Genomic DNA, 6147 nt, shown 5'->3' with positions numbered 1-6147 from the left:
GTCTGGTTCATGCAGGCAAGGGAAGAAGATGGCAGAGCCCTGAGGTGGTAGAAATGAACTCCACCACTTCAGGCTGCAAGCAGTGGATCCCAGTTCTGAACAGTGTTTTGTAGATCTATGCAAACAGAAAACTAGCAGAACAAGGTGGAAAGTTCTGCCCCTGTTGTTGTTTTTTTGCTACCTTGGTTTTCTGTTTGAAGGGAGTTTTTAGCCCAGGACAGTATTCTAAACAGTTCTCCCCTTTGATCTGCTACCTGGAGGTTGGAGAGCTATACTGCATTCTGCCACCTCAATATTCCCCTGTCATTCTCATTCATATGTGAAGCAGGCCTTCCAGTGCAATCCTATGCAGAGTTACTCCATCTAAGGCCATTGAAAGCAATGAGCTTAGAGTGGAGTAACTTTGCCTAGGATTGCATTGTTAATCATGGATCTGTTTAAACCTTGGAAATTTCCTTTGGTGTGACTGTAATGTGGCAGTTCCTGTTCTACTAGCCAGTCTCATTAAGAAGCTGGGCAAGGTAGCTTCTTCTGCTTCATTCAGGGAAATCTCACCAACCTTCTACCTTTATGCAGAAACAGCTTTCCCAACTTTGCAATGGGAAAAGCTGTGGCTCTTAAAGAGATGGGAGATATTCCACAGCCTAGAGCGGCAAGTCCTATTCACAAGGCATTCCTTCCTGATTGTTTTTAAGGTGAAAGCAGAGGAATCAGAGGATGCCTTGCACCCTGATTCACTCAGAATTCAAGGCCTTTGAGGGCAGCAAGAATTATTCCCCTCATGTACGTATGGGATTGCAGCTGTTATGCAAACACTTGTCCACTTACTCTTACGCCTTTAAAATCTGCTTCATCTTGGGAGCCCTACGTTTTTACCGGCTCAGCTTGTGTGTCTAACACCAGACTAACAAGCAGAAATTTTAGCCGGTGATACTTATTATAATACTAAGAGGGAATAATATCTTCTGACCTTTGGTTCTAGTATCTTAAAAAGAGATTGGCAGCTTTCTAAAAATTCAAAGTTTATATGAGCCTTGTAGGGGCTGTCATTCCAGTTCCAGTCCCAGAACACTTCTACTCTAGGGGCAGTCATTCCAATGCCAGAACAGTTCTGCTACTCCTGAGGGCTGTCATTCCACTCTGGAGTCTGCCATTCCAGATCCAGCTCACTTCTACTTCCAGGGGCTGTCATTCCACTCTGCAACCTGTCACTCCTGTCCAAAAACAGTTCTTCTACTCCCAGTGGCTCTCATTCCAGCCCCAGAACACATCTGCTCCTCCCAGGGGCTGTCATTCCACTCTGGGGCTTTCATTCCAATCCCAGAACACTTCTGCTACTTCCAGGGGATGTCTTTTCACACTGGGGACTGTCATCCTAGTCCCAGAACACTTCTGCTACCCCCAAGTGCTGCCATTCCACTCTGGGGCTGTAATTCCAGCCCCAGAAAGCCTCTGCTACTCCTAGGGGCTATCATTCCAGTTCCAGAGCACCAATTCTATTTCTGGGGAATGTCTTTCTACTCTGGGACCTGTTATTCCAGTCCCAGAGCAGTTATTTTGGGACCAGAGACATTAAATGAAAATCTACTCTGCATTTTCATAGCAACTGTTTTAAGTTGTAATGTATGTCCATGGAGCCCTTTCAAGTCAATTGGGATTCCTGGCTCCCCTTATCTCCAATGGGCCTTCAGGCCTCTCCCATGGTTACCAATGGGCAATCCAGTCATTCTTTTTCATACTCCCCCCAGTGGAACTCAGTGCCATTGTGGCAATGCCAGCTCAAAAGGACTAATGTGAATAACAGAATCACACTCCAAGAGAGGGGTGGGTTGCAAGCCAAGCAGAACCAATGCAATGTACCAAGTTGTAACCAGCAGCACAGACCTGGGGTAGTTTTTCCTGAGACACCCCAAAACAGCCTCTGAACTTCCACAAGCAGTGTCCTCATACAGCCTGGCCTTGGCTTAAACAGTGGCCTTTGCTGGGAGGTTAGGAGAACCACATCTTGGCTGGGAAAACTCAAGCCAAGTGAAGCTCACCAGGCTGGCTGCAATCCCAAACATCCTCCATGCAAGCAACTCCCCACCCACACACTCTTCTCTCCTGTCAGCTCAGTCTAAAAGGACTAGAATGGGCTGTCGCCTCAGGCATCTTCTGCTGACCAAATGGCTAGTCTTTTGTCTGTCAAATGTACAGGCAGGCAGGGACAAAGAGCCTCTGGCTTGTGCTATTGTCATGAATAAAGTATGTTGTATGTTTTCTGCCCCAAATCCTTTCATACTCCAGAAACTCAGGAAATACCTCCTGGTAATTTTTATACTTCTATATCTATGTGTTTGTCTAAGACGAGGTAAACATTAACTCTTCATGTACAGTGAATGGTCACCCATTCAGGTTCATCCTGCTGCATGTTAAGAAACATCACCTCTTTTGTCCGGCACCAGGGAAATGCCAGACCACCCTATTGTTCCACAATGGACACTCCCAGTTCAACCATCCAGCACCTGGCTAATCCCATCAATGCTATTGTGGATCCAGACTCTGCCCCTCTGGGACCTCACTGGTCACAACTAGGTCTTGCACTTCCTGATGTCACACCCTCCTGGGACCCATGATTGGCCCAGGAAATCGTTTGTCTTAACCTGGGCCAAGCCCCTCAATGCTTCTCATTGGTCAGCATTGTATTCCCATGTCTATATCCTATAAAACACATGACCATCAAGGTGTGTCACTCTGATGCAGCCTACAGTAGAGATGTACCACCTAACTCTACAGATTTGGGTCCCCTCCCTACAGCCTCTGGACCTCATCACCTCTACAGGATAGGTCTAGTATAGTACAGGATAGTTCCCCAACTCCCTCTACTTGTCTGCTAACTGCTTTCTATATCTTCTTGTGTGCTTGCAGTCTCTGATTTGAATGCAAATATCTAGATTATTATTTAAATAAAATCCATTTCTGTTACAATTTGGACTGGTCATTGCCTTAAACTAAGGGTCTAAAGGGAACTATCTCCATAAAAACTGTTAGCAGATCTGTGCTATACCCCAGCCTCTTGCTAGTTCTGCCTTTGTAGATAATTCTCCAATCAAATCTAAGGCAAGATATCTCTCCTTATATAGAATTGTGTTTTCGGGGGGCACTTCTCCAGAACATTCCACACACTCCCAAATCAGTTGGCTCCCTGATGTGTCAATCACAAGATGTCTCTATCTACTGATGGCTGCATTGCCTTAGTCCCACCCACAGAACCGGTGGCCAGCGTCTTGGCCTCAGTATGCTGGGAGGTGACGGATGAGCCGGATGCTACGGAGGGCGGAGGGTCCTGAGGCCGAGCCTGATCATGATGGCGCTGCAGAGGACGTCATCAGCCATGGCCAGCTGCAAGTAGCCAGGCAGGCAGCAAGCGGACGGGTGCCAGCGCCATGGAGGACAAGGCAGCCAAGGAGGATGATGAGGCCAACATCCAAGAGCTGCACAGCCCCGAGCAATGATTCACTGACCTCCACTGCATGAGCCACTGGGGCGGAGGGTGGTAGAGATGGCCAGGAGACTGCCAGAGGTGGCTGGGCAGGGGGACACTCCGGCAGGCAGAGGGTTATCAGGCCAAGGCCAATCATGGCAGCACTACAACAGTCATTGTCGGCCGTGGCCACCTGCAGGCAGCTGGGCAGGTGGAGAGCCGCTGGCTGCCAGCACCTACAAGAAGGCAGTAGCCAACAAGGAGGAGGGCGAGGCCAACCTCCAGGAGCTGCACGGCCCCAAGCAGTGATTCACAGAACTCCCCTGTGTAAGCTGCTGGGGCGGAGGGCGGCCAGCCATGGAGACGTTGGCAGGCCTTCCGTCAGGCCTTGACCCCGGGGACTGGGGGAGAAACCAGAGTGGTGGTGGGGGGGCTGTGTACACTGACAGGTCACATCTTGCTAGAGTCGTCGTATTGATTTTACAATGGCTTTGCTACTAGTTTATTTAATAAAGCTGTCTTGGGGTAACACCGGTGCCCATCAGAACCAGTGCAATGTACTAGTACCCAGCAGAACCCAGTGCCATTGTGGCAATGACCAGCTTCACAGGACTTATGTGAAGCACAGAATCATACTCCAAGTGGGGGGGATGGAGGCTGCAAGCCCAGAAGTACCACTGCAACCCCCACTCTGCCACAGAAGCTCACTGGGTGACTTCGGGCCATTTACACATTCTCAGCCTGACCTGCCTTACAAGGTGGTTGTGGCGATAAAATGGAGGACAGGTCAATGATGTGAGTCATTCTGGGTCCCCACCGAGAGAAAATATAAAAGGAAATAAAGGTCAGCTGAAACTCAGTAAACATTGACAGATATTAATAAACCTGTGTGTGTGTGTGATAAGGGCCCAAATTCATCAGCTGTCTCTTAAGAATAAGCATAGTGACAGATCCATTCATGAGAACTCTGACAACAAGCTCCAAACATTTGTTCCAATTCATTCTAAAATATGTACTGATGCAGCAGTTCCATTATTAACCATGGACTCCCCAATTAACATGCTGAATAAATCTTGTACTGAAGTTGTGGCAGACTATGGGAGAGACTCAGTAATGGAGCAAACAAGAACACTGTAAAGCAGCAAAAGAGAGTGAATGAGACTTTCAGGAGCACAGTACCATGAAAAGCAAAAAATCTGATCAGAAAGTCCTCAAGTCACCTCAGTCTGGCAGACTAGTGCTCAAGCTAAATCTTTGATTCAGGGTATGGCTGCCATAATTCTTTTTCTCTAAAGGCTTCCATACCTTATGCAGCTACATGGCAAATAGAAATGTAGCAGGTGCAGCTTCTACTGGCATGTGGCTGCTGTGGTCTGAAAATGTCTCCTGCTTTACTGTTGCTTGTCTTACCGTCACATGAAAATGCCTCTACCGAGGAAACTGACAGTTCTGTTCCACAAACCATAGAGATTTAGGAAAGGACTCCAACTCAGACAATGACAACAAACTTCCACTAATTCCCTTGCACCTCATCTTATGGGCTTTGGAAACAAAATTAGTCTTACCCGTCCTGGGAGCAGAGCAAGCACCTGTTCCAGGGTTCTGTGGTTCATTTGACAATGCCATGAGTCTGACTGCACTTTAGTCCCCTTATAATACAAGCTTGAGTGGGCTGGTTGTACATCAAAACTAACAAGTACAACTGAATGGTGTATGGCTAACTGTACAGAAAATGAAATAAAATTGTACTAAAACCACTTTGAAACATTTTTGAAGAAATTGGAAAACAGAAAAAATGTACAAGCGGTATTGTGCATCAAGCACAGAATGCTGTGGAAAGGCATAAAATGTGTGGCCAGTCACACATTCTTTTTCCTTGTCTATCTTTCTGATCAACGTTCATTTTTTGAATGTTCTAAATAGACCAAGGAGCTGTATCATGAATTTCTATAGTGATCATGATCTTGATTCTCCCTCCTCCGTTCTCTTGTAACTTTCTGAGTAACAAACAGGAAACCTTTCACATCTAATGTGATTTCACACAAAGAATCTGTTTATATGCATCAAAAGGGTACAAGCTAACAAGACATCATCTTTTAAAGATAGACCTCTCCCTACCATCGTGATGTCTCCGATGTTGTTTAACATCTACATGCGCCCCCTTGCCCAGATTGCCCGGAGGTGTGGGCTTGGGTGTCATCAATATGCTGATGATACCCAGCTCTATCTGATGTTGGGCGGCCAGTCGGACTCCGGTCCTGATGACCTAGCGCGGGCATTGCAGGCCATGGCTGGTTGGCTCAGATTGAGTCGGTTGAAATTAAACCCGGCAAAGACGGAGGTCCTGGGCCTGTGTCGGACCGGCCGAGAGTTGGGGCACCCTCTCCCGACCTTTGGCGGGGTACCATTGGTGCCTGTGCAGGAGGTTAGGAGTCTGGGTGTGCTCCTGGACTCCTCATTAACAATGGAGGCCCAGGTGGCAGCCACTGCCAGGTCAGCCTTTTACCATCTGCGGCTGGCCAGGCAGTTGGTCCCCTATCTCGACCGCGAAGACCTGGCCACTGTGATCCATGCGACGGTCACCTCGAGGCTGGACTACTGTAACGCTCTCTACTTGGGGCTGCCTCTGTCGCAGATCCGGAAGCTGCAGCTAGTGCAAAATGCTGCAGCTAGGCTGTTGATGG

This window comes from Gekko japonicus, unplaced genomic scaffold (assembly GCF_001447785.1).
Source record: "Gekko japonicus isolate JY-2015 unplaced genomic scaffold, Gekko_japonicus_V1.1 scaffold556, whole genome shotgun sequence".
Taxonomy (NCBI): Eukaryota; Metazoa; Chordata; class Lepidosauria; order Squamata; family Gekkonidae; genus Gekko; species Gekko japonicus.
The sequence above is the reverse complement of the archived record's forward strand: the minus strand, read 5'-3'. Positions refer to the sequence as shown.